At 47.5% G+C, this 12,657-nt stretch overlaps 7 non-coding genes across 7 annotated transcripts; all 7 read right to left on the bottom strand.

Annotated features, from left to right (window-relative positions):
- Positions 1–2,067: 2,067 nt before the first annotated feature.
- On the bottom strand, positions 2,068–2,140 carry Trnav-aac (transfer RNA valine (anticodon AAC)). The gene has a single exon. It is a non-coding gene; the product is annotated as a tRNA-Val (tRNA).
- A 145-nt stretch (positions 2,141–2,285) lies between these two features.
- Trnav-aac (transfer RNA valine (anticodon AAC)) lies at positions 2,286–2,358 on the bottom strand. The gene has a single exon. It is a non-coding gene; the product is annotated as a tRNA-Val (tRNA).
- A 145-nt stretch (positions 2,359–2,503) lies between these two features.
- Trnav-aac (transfer RNA valine (anticodon AAC)) lies at positions 2,504–2,576 on the bottom strand. The gene has a single exon. It is a non-coding gene; the product is annotated as a tRNA-Val (tRNA).
- A 147-nt stretch (positions 2,577–2,723) lies between these two features.
- Positions 2,724–2,796, bottom strand: Trnav-aac (transfer RNA valine (anticodon AAC)). Its single transcript has one exon. It is a non-coding gene; the product is annotated as a tRNA-Val (tRNA).
- Positions 2,797–2,942: 146 nt separating this feature from the next.
- On the bottom strand, positions 2,943–3,015 carry Trnav-aac (transfer RNA valine (anticodon AAC)). The gene has a single exon. It is a non-coding gene; the product is annotated as a tRNA-Val (tRNA).
- A 146-nt stretch (positions 3,016–3,161) lies between these two features.
- Positions 3,162–3,234, bottom strand: Trnav-aac (transfer RNA valine (anticodon AAC)). Its single transcript has one exon. It is a non-coding gene; the product is annotated as a tRNA-Val (tRNA).
- Positions 3,235–3,380: 146 nt separating this feature from the next.
- On the bottom strand, positions 3,381–3,453 carry Trnav-aac (transfer RNA valine (anticodon AAC)). Its single transcript has one exon. It is a non-coding gene; the product is annotated as a tRNA-Val (tRNA).
- Positions 3,454–12,657: the final 9,204 nt, after the last annotated feature.

Raw genomic sequence — 12,657 nt, 5'->3', positions numbered from 1 at the left:
ATCCAGTGGACGGTGTTTCGTGAGCGTGTGGGGAGCAATCAGCAAAGATGGCCTTGGTCCCCTTGTGCGTCTGGAAGGGCCCTTCACTGCGTCACGGTACTGCGACGTCATCACTAGACACCTCGTTCCGTATGCGCTGGACGGTCCCTTCAGCGACGGCTGCTATTTTTTTCAACACGACCGCAGCCCGATCCATAAAGCACGTATCGTCCAGTCATTGCTAGAAGAACATGCTGTTTGCCAGCTTGAGTGGCCTCCATGTGGCGCCGACTTGAATCCCATAGAAAATGTCTGGGGCATGTTCATGTTGAAGAAACGGCTGTCTACACGAGCCAACCGCGGCCGCACGGCCGATACGCTGTGGCAAGTGATGGCACAAGAATGGGAAAGCCTGCGCCGTCGACCGGAGATTGCTGAATCTTTGTACGAGTCGATGCCCACACGCATCAATAAGGTGCTAGAAAAGGGCGGACATTTCACTTCCTACTAGATCATTGAGAGACCTATGTTTCATGACACCTCTGTAAATGTCTTGTGAATAAATTCATCCCCTTCAGACACGAATTATGATGCACTGTCTGCAAATGCGTCAAATGCGCATGGCATCATTTCAAGACGCTCACTATTACATTCCAAGAAAGAAGACGAAGCAATGTGCTGTTTTGTGCGAGTTTCAGTAAAAAAAATTAATTAGCGTATAACTCATTATCTAATTATTCTGAAATCCGTCAGCTTCAATGCTTGCATAAAAATAATCAACTATTAGGCCCGAAACGCATGCACACTTGCTTTTTCGGTTGTATTCGTGTCGACCGGAGAAAAAAAATACTCTTGACGTTGGTCTTGGAACGCGGCACGTCGAACGATTGTCTAACATGGTAGTGTCTCCAGCAAAGTGATCATCTGCAGCAATACGCAGGACAATGAAGTTAACTGACCGCTAGTTGTCCCATCAGGAAGCGGACACGAATGTGCACACTGAGTTTTAGGTCATTTGAAGAAACACCTGGCGTGGGACGCGCCTCCGAAGTTCGAGTCCCCAAACGAGGACGCCGTGTCGCAAAGGGTTATAAAAAGAGTCATCGCACCCGATTATTTCTTATTTTTCTAAATGTAACCACTATAGCAGCGCGGTGGTTCGGGCTTTGCGCAGCAAAACCTGGGCGCAGGCGATCAAATCCCGGCCGCTACTGTCACTTAGCGATGGGGGAGGAACGGAAAAATTCTGCCTACTGACTAAGCATCTGTGTCTTATGGCTGCCTCACCGCTCACTCACGCACTCACGAAAAAAAAAAAAAAAACAGCGTGGCTACGCGAAAATAGAACTGATAACAGCCGAAGAATACGCTGTCCGATTACTTGTACTGATATTCTGCTCTCAAAATATAAGCAAGTAGCCCTGGCTAACAAAGAGCGCGTCACGTTGAAAGAGATAGGTAGAAAATATTTGCGCACAGTGCGAAAATAGACAGGCCATAGATTTAAGGAGGGATGCGTCTTCAACGTAGCGCTGTTGTCGATCGCTGGTGACGTAGCGGAAGTGTCGCGAAGAGGCTCTTGGCCACGCGCTCGCGTGGTCCGCAAACTTTTGTGGTTGACTGTACGTCCTGGTTCGCCGGGTCGATAACCAAACATCGTTGGCCCTTCACTTCCATTTCGCCACAAGTCAAAGCTTTCTTCATGCCTTCTGTGCTCTTGAAGGTCACCACCCGCACGTGGCTCATTTGATAAGCCCCCAACGCTGTCACGTCGGGGAGCAATTCCAGACGTGCCAACGTAGCCCGGAAATGTTCGACTCGGTAGGGCCTTGCACGAACATCCGCATGCCAAAATACACGACCTGAAGGCAGTGTAGGCAAAATAACTTGATATCTTTCGGCATCCGTTCCGTTCATACTGTTACCGCGGCTGTTCGTAGCCGCAACCACCGCTCCTTGGGAGCACATGACACACACGTCCGTTCACTACGGTGCCCGGAAGTGGAACCTGTTGCTAATATTGGTGTACATCCCTTGAGGTAAGTCGCCGAATTTAAAAAAATTGAATATGATGTAAGAAAAAAAAACTGTTCTTGCCAGGGATCGAACCTGGGACCTTCCGCGTGTTAGGCGGATGTGATAACCACTACACCACAAGAACAGGCACGACGACGTCTTAGAACAACATATCTTGACCAAACAAGGTTGCACGCATTTATTTAAGGCCCGTTGTTAATATTGGTGTACATCCCTTGAGGTAAGTCGCCGAATTAAAAAAAATTGAAAATGATGTAAGAAAAAAAAACTGTTCTTGCCAGGGATCGAACCTGGGACCTTCCGCGTGTTAGGCGGATGTGATAACCACTACACCACAAGAACAGGCACGACGACGTCTTAGAACAACATATCTTGACCAAACAAGGTTGCACGCATTTATTTAAGGTCCGTTGTTAATATTGGTGTACATCCCTTGAGGTAAGTCGCCTAATTAAAAAAAATTGAAAATGATGCAAGAAAAAAAAACTGTTCTTGCCAGGGATCGAACCTGGGACCTTCCGCGTGTTAGGCGGATGTGATAACCACTACACCACAAGAACAGGCACGACGACGTCATAGAACAACATATCTTGACCAAACAAGGTTGCACACATTTATTTAAGGTCCGTTGTTAATATTGGTGTACATCCCTTGAGGTAAGTCGCCGAATTAAAAAAAAAATTGAAAATGATGCAAGAAAAAAAAACTGTTCTTGCCAGGGATCGAACCTGGGACCTTCCGCGTGTTAGGCGGATGTGATAACCACTACACCACAAGAACAGGCACGATGACGTCTTAGAACAACATATCTTGACCAAACAAGGTTGCACGCATTTATTTAAGGCCCGTTGTTAATATTGGTCGACATCCCTTGAGGTAAGTCGCCGAATTAAAAAAAAATTGAAAATGATGTAAGAAAAAAAATCTGTTCTTGCCAGGGATCGAACCTGGGACCTTCCGCGTGTTAGGCGGATGTGATAACCACTACACCACAAGAACAGGCACGACGACGTCTTAGAACAACTTATCTTGACCAAACAAGGTTGCACGCATTTATTTAAGGTCCGTTGTTAATATTGGTGTACATCCCTTGAGGTAAGTCACCGAATTAAAAAAAAATTGAAAATGATGTAAGAAAAAAAAACTGTTCTTGCCAGGGATCGAACCTGGGACCTTCCGCGTGTTAGGCGGATGTGATAACCACTACACCACAAGAACAGGCACGACGACGTCTTAGAACAACATATCTTCACCAAACAAGGTTGCACGCATTTATTTAAGGCCCGTTGTTAATATTGGTCGACATCCCTTGAGGTAAGTCGCCGAATTAAAAAAAATTGAAAATGATGTAAGAAAAAAAAAACTGTTCTTGCCAGGGATCGAACCTGGGACCTTCCGCGTGTTAGGCGGATGTGATAACCACTACACCACAAGAACAGGCACGACGACGTCTTAGAACAACATATCTTGACCAAACAAGGTTGCACGTATTTATTTAAGGCCCGTTGTTAATATTGGTGTGCATCCCTTGAAAGAAGTCGCCCAATTGAAAAAAAAATGAAAATAATTTAAGAAAAAAAAAACTGTTCTTGTCAGGGATCAAACCTGGGACCTTCCGCGTTTTAGGCGGATGTAATAACAACTATAAGAACTTTCTTCTTTTTTTTCTTTATTGCATTGGTATAACAGTCAACCACGTAGTGACAAATTCATAATTTTAGAACTGTTTCATGTGTAACAAGCCTTCAATACAGGGCACCCAATCGGGTACACACTTTTTCACTTTTTTCATTTCGAGAAATGCAATGAGAGACTCGCGAAAGTACTCTATTGCAGGGCGAGCATCAACGTCTGCATGGTGAACAGCCATGCGTGACGTCCAAATACTATGCAGAGCCATTAACATAGTAATATCATATGGAAAACCATCCTCGTTATCAACGATTAGGTACCTTATTCCCTGTGCATCCAAAGGGAAATCCTTCTTTAAGGTCCTTTGCAGGACATCCCAGAAGAACACGCCATCCCAGCATTCCAGGAACACGTGTTCAATCGTTTCAGGTTTCCGGCACAAGAAACAGTGGTCACCCCACGGAACGAAGAATCCCTTATCAGAAAGCCAAGTCTTAACTGGCAAAACGCCTGCATGTAATTTAATGAAGAAGGTTTTCACCCCAGGACGCACAGGCATGCTTTTTACACGTTTCAGCACCTTGCGCCACTTTCCTGCCGAGAAATGAGTCCGGTACAGTGGAATTGGGAGAACAATATCATATAAATCATTATACTATTTTTTACGAGACACTGCGCTTAAATATTCAATCGAGAAACGGGCCTCCAGGAAGCGGCACGACTCAACAACCTCTTTAAGGTAACCCTGTAGTCGACCTTCCATTTTATTGGAAGAGATGACAAAGTTGGGCAAAGGACTGACCAGTCGTACTTGGCAAACTGTGCGCAGGAAAGGATCCTGAACATCTCGAAGGTACAAAAAACGATTTACAAGCTGTCTCAGAAATAAATGCGACAAGCTTAAGCCCCCATCACGAACACGCCGAAAAAGGTTCGTCCGACTTGTTCGTTCCCATGTCGATCCCCATATAAACACGGCAAAAGCTCGATGAAGTCTTTGCACATTCACTCGAGAACAGTAGAGCACTTGGAACGCATACCACAATTTACTAATGAAAAACAAATTGCAAACCGTAGCACGAGCAAAGACAGATAAATGTCTGCCCTTACATTTCTCAGCTTTTTCTCGGATTTCTTATGTCGGTCTCCACCAATAGGGATCTCTGTCGGTGTAATGTTCTAAGGGCACACCTAAATACTTCACCGGGGTTGTTACCCACTGCACATTTAGGAAAAACTGTGGCGTGAGATCCCAATCGCCATGCCAAAAACCCATACATTTTCCCCAATTCACTGCACTGCCGCTTACCTGACAAAAACGTTTTACAATGGTAATAACCTCCGCTATACTTTCGAGATATGAACAAAAAACACCTATATCGTCTGCATAGACCATAACGCGTACTTCAGATGCATGTAGCCTGAAGCCACTAATTGTACTGCGGTTTATAATACTTAGGCAAAAGCTTTCAATAAACATGCAAAAAAGGCGAGGGGAAATAGGACAACCTTGGCGAACTGAGCGACGCACTTGGATGAGATTTCCAACTTCTTTTTTAACAATGAGCCTAGTACTACAACCACTGTACGCCATACGAACAGCTTCAGTTATTACTGTGCCAACATTTGCATTTTCTAAGACAGTTATAAGTAAGTCATGTGGCACGCGGTCAAAGGCCTTCTCAAAATCAATCTGGAGCATCGCAACTGCACCCTTCATGACGTCACAACACTCTAATACACACCTCGCTTTGTGAATGTTGGTAAAGATGCTTCTGCCCTTTATTCCACATGTTTGATGCGGGCCCACTATTTCTTTTATTACGCTTTGCAACCTTCTAGCCACTATTTTCATGAAAATTTTGTAATCAACATTTGTGAGACTGATAGGACGATAGGCTGATACCTGCCGAAGTTTAATAGAATCGTTCGTTTTCGGAATAAAAATGGTATGGGAAGTGAGAAATGAAGGAGGCAGAGATTTAAACTTAAAGGCCTCATTGAATAAGCGCCCCAATATCGGAGATATTTCTCGCGTGAAGGTCTTATACAACCGCACTTAGCCCGTCAGGGCCAGGGGACTTCCCGGGATTTAGGTCTTCGATTGCTTTCTCTACCTCTCCTACCGAGATTGAAAGTTGCAATCTATCCTTTGTTTCGTCATCTAATTGTGGCATGAACGCCGAAAATTCACTTTTGAAGTGGTCGATATCTACCGTACCTAAAGAAAACAGAGCACTGTAATACTCGTAAAAGGCTTTCTCAATCTCGTCTTTAGCACTTGTCAAGGCACCGTTGTATGTTATTTCTGCAATTATATTACGTTGCGCGTAACTTTTTTCCGTCCCTAGTGCGCGCTTTGTAGGCCTTTCGGCCATTACCGTTTTCTCTGCTCTCGCTCTTATAATTGCACCCCGAAATCTTTCCATGTCTAACAACTCCAATTTTTATTTCACCACACGGATATCTCCCTTAAAGGTTCCAGGGGTTAGACACTCTTCTTTGACAAGAGTTTGCAAGTTTGAACGTAACAGTCTCTCGTGAAATCGTTCTTCATGTTTAAGTATGCTGCTTCTTTCTACAGCTTTCATTTTAATTTTTTGCTTAAATGTTTCCCATTTCGGCCCAGCTTCTGAATTACTGTCACGGTACAGTTCTTGTATGCCCTCATGTACTAAAGTTTTGAAAACATCGTCATCAAGTAGTTTATTATTAATTTTCCATGAATCCCAGTTAAATTTTACCCTTTCTTTCTTTTTTGCTGCAAATGCTAAACATCACGAGGCAATGGTCAGTGAAGGAGGGGGGTGTTACGCAATAATCCTTACACAGAGGCACGATATCCAGCGACACATATGCACGATCTAAGCGTGCGTGACTAGAACCTTGAAAATGCGTGAATTGGACACTATGCCCACTGGTAATACATTTTCCCACATCTTCCAGAGCGAAATCGTTGATGATATCCACTACCTTCATCGTGCTAGTCTCACGGTGCGGTGTAGTACTCGTTTTGTCTCGTGCTGAGCATACACAATTAAAATCGCTGAGAAGGATCAGTATACGATCAGTTTTACAATACTCACTAATGCGGCCGAAATAATCTAGACGCTGTGCAACGTCAGTTGGAGCATATAAAAAGAAAACACGCGCCATTCATTGCCGGCAAAAACAAGGTCACAAACTACAAAGCGGCCCGATGGACAGCTTATAACAGACTGTATAACAATCCCTAAGCAAATATATATATATATATATATATATATATATATATACGCACCAATAATACACACCCTCCTGACGTCCCCACCGCATGACTGACGCACACACTATAGTGCGCCGAGAACGGGCGTAACATGCCGGCGGTCTGGTCCTCGCCTTGAACTTTAGTTTCCTGCACTGCGATTATGTCCAATTCATGTTCCATCGCAATACGATACAACTGATTTTGCCTTCTTTTAGTCGCTAATCCTCGTACATTAACTGTTCCTACGCACAGGGACCTTTACAATTTTCCTGCCGGACGAGACCGCCGGCAAGACGCCCTCATTTCCCATCTCGACGCTTTGTGCAGTCGCCATAGTGGCGTCTAAGAGTTCACCTCCTTGCCACCCCTTGTCAGGGACGACGCGCGTGTCCGAACGGCGCTGCGAGGTTTCTTCTTCACCCCATTCGCTTCCAGCGAAGCTTCGACCTGTCTCACACGCTGCTCCTGCGACACCGCACTCACGTCGTCATGGCGACGCTTTGCTGGGGTTGTCTCCGCGTCCATATTTCCCAGAGCACTTTCGTCTACCGCTGGCTTTATGCTTGCTGCCTGCTGCGTTTGAGAGACGCTGGTCGAGTCCGAGGACTCTCCCGTGGGGCCCTCATCCTGGAGCACCGGACCAACGCCAACCGCGTTCGTTGTAGCAGTCTCTTGGTGCTCACTGACGCTGGACACCGTCATGGCCGGCCTCTGCAGCCCCGAGACGCGCACTTCCTTGTCAGCTCCCTGATCGGTTCCACTCTTGTCGGCTGTCGCAGGTGCCGCAGCTTTCTCTGCCTCTTCCTCGTCCATGACAAGCTCGCTTTGTTCTACAACCGTAGATCTGCCCACGGCTTTGGCGTAGCTGCGAGTACATGCCTCCTGTCCATGGCCAAACGCATGACATTCGGCGCACTTCGGTACCCTGCAATCACGCCGTATATGACCCGTGTGCTTGCAACGAAGGCAAAGAGGGGCTCGTCCTGGCGCCACAATGAGCACTGTACCGCATCTGGTGCGGTATGTTGTCCAGTGCGATACCCTCTTTCAAAAACAATCGCACAAACTTTGTCAGAGAGTCAGCACATTCGAAGCCCTCCGCTTTCCACCTGTCATTGGTCACTTCCTTCACTTCGCCGTATTCACTGAATGCCCTCCGAATGTTATCGCTCGTGTCATCCAAAGCCACCCAATGCAACTTCAGACGCACCTCTTGCCTGTTGGGGTCGATGACGATGCAAAGACGATCCTTGACGACCAACCTTCCTGCTTCTATAAGCTTCTTTTTCGCTTCATCCGTCTGCAGGTTAACGAGCCAGACGTGGGACATCTGGTAGGCACCTATTACAGCAACGTCCTTGATGACGCCGGCGTCTTGTAAGGGCTTTCGAAAGTCTTCTATGCGATATGAACGATCTGAGATGTCGCAGTGCAGCCTGACTGCACGCTTCATAGCTTCACCTGATGAAACGTTGGGCAAAATAATCCTGTAGTCCTTGGGCACGGAAAAAGACGGGATACCACGGCCGTTGACGACCGCTGTCGCAGCTCGCTCGGAGCCAACCATCCTGCGTCCGCACGCGTCGGTGACCGGGAGCAGAATCCCACTACACCACAAGAACAGGCACAAGAACTGTTGTGACTTCAACTGTTCTACATACCGATGCATGCATTCTCGGAAGTATACACGCGCCGGTCGGGCATGAGGGTCACTGTGGTACCCCGCCATTCTCGAGCGCCATAGACAGTTGAGGCCCGTAAGCATGATTAAATCATACGGCAATTCTTCGTCGTCATCCATTGGCAAAAACCTGATTTTTTGGGGATCTATCGGTAGCTCCTTTTTTTAAAGTCCTTTGCAATACGTCCCAGAAATAGACCCCCTCCCAACAGTGGATGAAGACATGATCTATGTTTTCCGGTTTTTTACAAATAAGGCAGTTGTTTCCCCATGGTAAGTAGAACTTACGTTGTTCCAGAAATGTTTTAACGTGTAAAGTACCGGTATGTAATTTAAAGAAGAACGATTTGGTGGCTGGTTGCACTGGCATCTTTGTCACCCTTTTCAAAACGTCTAGGCCTGGGCCCACTGTACACGGCTCGGTACATGGGTACAAGCAAAACACTATCACACAAATCACGATATAACTTTTTGCGTTTCACACTCCACAAATATGCATCTGAAAAACGAACACGCAAAAAGGAAACACTATCAACAATTTCCCGGAAGAATCCACGGACTGAACCTGTCATTGTTTCGGTATACCGACAATAAGCTTGGGAAGTGATCTTGGTATTCTCATTTGGATCAGGGTGCGCAAAAATGGGTCATTTGTATCGCGAAAGAAAAAGCACCTGTTAACAAGTTGACGCAAGAAGAGGTGCGCCAACCCAAGACCGCCATCCTTAACACGCCGGAAAAGATTATCTCGCCTGCATCGCTCCCAGCCCACACGAACACAGCGAACATGCGGTGCAGTTTCTGCACATTAATCCGAGAACAATGTAGGACCTGCATCACGTACCAGATCTTTGTCACGAGAAACATGTTGCATGCTGTAGCTCTCGCAAATATTGACATGTGGCCCGCGTTCCATTTGTCCGCTGTTTCTTTTATTTCCTTTGTCCGCTCCTTCCAGTATTCGCTACTGTCCCTGTAGGCATCAAGGGGTGCGCCAAGGTACTTTACTGGCGTCGTGACCCATCTTACGTTCGAGAAGTGGTCTGGGGTAGACGCCCATCTTCAATGCCAAAAGCCCAAACATTTTTGCCAGCTCACAAAACTGTTAGTGACGTCACCAAAATTTCTTACGATACTAACGGTATGCAATACACTCTGCGTATCTTTACAGAATACAGCCACATCGTCTGCATATGCCAGTAACTTCACCTCTGCTGCTTGCAGATGAAATCCCTTAATGTAGTCATTTTGGATTATGGCCCGACATAGCGTTTCTATATAAACACAAAACAAGAGTGGGCTGAGCGGACAACCTTGGCGAACGGAGCGCTTCACATTAATGGAGGCCCCCAACGTCTGATTAATTATAAGTCTCGTATAGCAGCTCCGGTAAGCCATGGTCACCCCCTCAGTGATTATGCGGCCAAAATCGACATGTTTCAGGATGGTAAGCATGACCTCGTGCGAAACGCAATCAAACGCTTTCTCCAAGTCCAACTGGAGGATCGCCACTGCATCGTACATGGCGTCACAACACTCAAGCACACACTTCATCTTATGAATGTTGGTCAAAATCGTTCTTTCGCGGATGCCGCACGTCTCGTGCGGGCCGACTATATCCTTAATCACTGACTACACCCGGCGTGCCAGTACCTTTATCAATATTTTGTAGTCGCAGTTAGTCAGCGCTATGGGTCTGTAGGATGAAAGTTGCTTGATCTTTTCGGTCTCTTCTGTTTTCGGTATTAGTACTGTATGGGACTGGTCAAAGGATGGTGGAAGCATTTTCAGTTCATATGCTTCAATGAAAACTGCGGTTAGACTAGGAGCTAGGTGGCCTTTGAATGTTTTGTACCAAGCTGCACAAAGACCGTCTTGCCCTGGTGACTTGCCAGGGTTCAGGTCTTCGATAGCTTTCATCACTTCGTTTTCTGTTATTGGCTGTTCTAACGTCTCTTTTACTTCACTCGACAATTGCGGCATTCGCTCCAAAAATAAGCGTTTAGAACCTTGCATATTGACGGGCCTGAATGCGAAAAGCTTTTGAAAATGTTCTAAGAAAGCACACCCTATGTTAAGGTTATCGGTTACTTCAACCCCGTCGCGTTCGATGGCCTCAATCTGCTTGCGTCTGGAATGCTTTTTTTTTCTAATCCCAGCGCTCTTTTCGTAGGCATTTCGCCGCATGCCAGCCTTTATGCTCTCTCGCGCACCAGCTCACCCCGGTAGCGCTCTTCGTCAAACGCCTCGAGTTTCTTCTTAACAGCCCGCTTCTTGATAAGCGCCCGGTTGCATGCATTCGAACTTCGCAAATTTATCGAGCATTGATTTTAACACGTTTTCTCTCGCCTTCTTTTCATATTGCAGTACGCACTCCTTTAGATTGCCTTCATTTTAATAGTTTGCTTCAGCAACTCCCATTCCTCGCCTAACTTGACAGAACTGTCATTTCCAAAAGTGTTCAGAGCAGCCACTACCTTTTCGTTGAAAGTGTCATCCTGTAGCAGCTCCGCATTCATTTTCCACAGTTCCCACACAGATTTGTTCCGTTCTTTCTTGTGGCCCACCCTGCATTTTACCAGGCAGTGGTCAGAAAAGGATACTGCAGTCACTGCATAATACTGGAATTTTTCGACTAAGTCATCTGACAAATACATACGGTCCAATCGCGCGTGACTTGTGCCCTGTAAGTGAGTATACCTCACGTCTCGGTCCCCCCGAAAACACTCAGCGATGTCCTCCAATTCGAATTCACGTAGAGTCTGTGCCAGGATATCGCTGCATTTGTCATGAACTACGCGTCGCGTAGACCTATCCTGGGCAGCTAATACGCAATTGAAGTCGCCAACTAAGGCTATCATTTTGTGCACCGAGAGGTGATGCTGTAGGTTAAGAAAGAAATTCGCCCTTTCTTCCACATTATCAGGCGCATAAACGCACAACACTCGCCATTGGACATCGCAATAGCTGAAATCACAGACAAGTCGGACAGAAGTGCACGAAAAGTAACCATCTATGACAAGCCCAGGGAGCTTCTTCACAAACAATACACACCCAGCCGACGACTCTAAGGCGTGGCTCACTGCGGCATAGTACTTATACATGAATCTTTGCACCATGCTCCCGGCCTGCCCCTCGCCGTCTACCTTGGTTTCTTGAACGGCTAAAACGTCGAGGTCTTGGTCCACTAGTAGTCGGTACACCTGACTCTGTTTCCTTTTGGCGGCCAGACCTCGAACGTTTAGCGTGCCGAGGCTAAGCGACGGGTTGGAAGCCATAATTGATACAAAAAGGAGGGGAGAAGGCCCGGAGCATGGTGCTCACCTTAACGTCTAGCAGTCCGCTAGACGCCTCCGTGGCCATCCGGTTGCCGTCGGTCGAGTTCTTCCGGGGTCGGCTTCGCGGCATGCCTACGGTCGGCCTCCAAGTTCGGCTTAGGCTTGAGGGTCGAGCGCCTTCCGGACAGCGCCTTAGCGGGCGGAGCCTCAGAGTCACCGCCGGCCTTTCCATCGACTTTCTCGCCCTGCAGCAGGGACCTCTTGACCGATGCTGTGATGCCTTCAACGCGGGCGTTGGTAGGGGTCGTGTTGTCTTCCGCTACCTGCATAGCGTCAGTAGCCTGCTGGTGGGTCTCGCTTTCTGCCGGGGTCTCCGTCACGCTCCCGAGAGCTGCTGCTGGCTCCTTGGGGGGAGGGACATCATCCCGTCCTCCTTTCGTCGGGGTGGTCGTCTCGCTCGCTTCTGCCGCCGCGTTGCCGCTTCCGGCTCCCTTGGCCGCGTCTTCCAGCTCGATGACGTCGATCATGTGGTCTGATGTCAAAGGCTCGCTCTCTGCCGAACCCGCGGCTACTGCGTAAGAGCGTACACAGTCCGCATCGACGCGGCCGAAAAGCCTGCACTTGGAGCAACGGGGAACCTTACATTCTCGTCGAACGTGGCCAGAACCCCGACAGCGCAGACACTGCATAGGGCGACCTGGGGCGACCACAAGCGTGAGTTTCCGCGTAGTGGGAGTTCTTCCCAGGCGAGCGTATTGGCGGGGCACGTCGTCGGCCTCATTCCACTGCCAGCCGCGTAGTCA

Source organism: Dermacentor silvarum, chromosome 3, assembly GCF_013339745.2.
Source record: "Dermacentor silvarum isolate Dsil-2018 chromosome 3, BIME_Dsil_1.4, whole genome shotgun sequence".
NCBI lineage: Eukaryota > Metazoa > Arthropoda > Arachnida > Ixodida > Ixodidae > Dermacentor > Dermacentor silvarum.
Note: the sequence above shows the minus strand (reverse complement) of the source record. Positions and strands in the feature narration are given on the sequence as shown.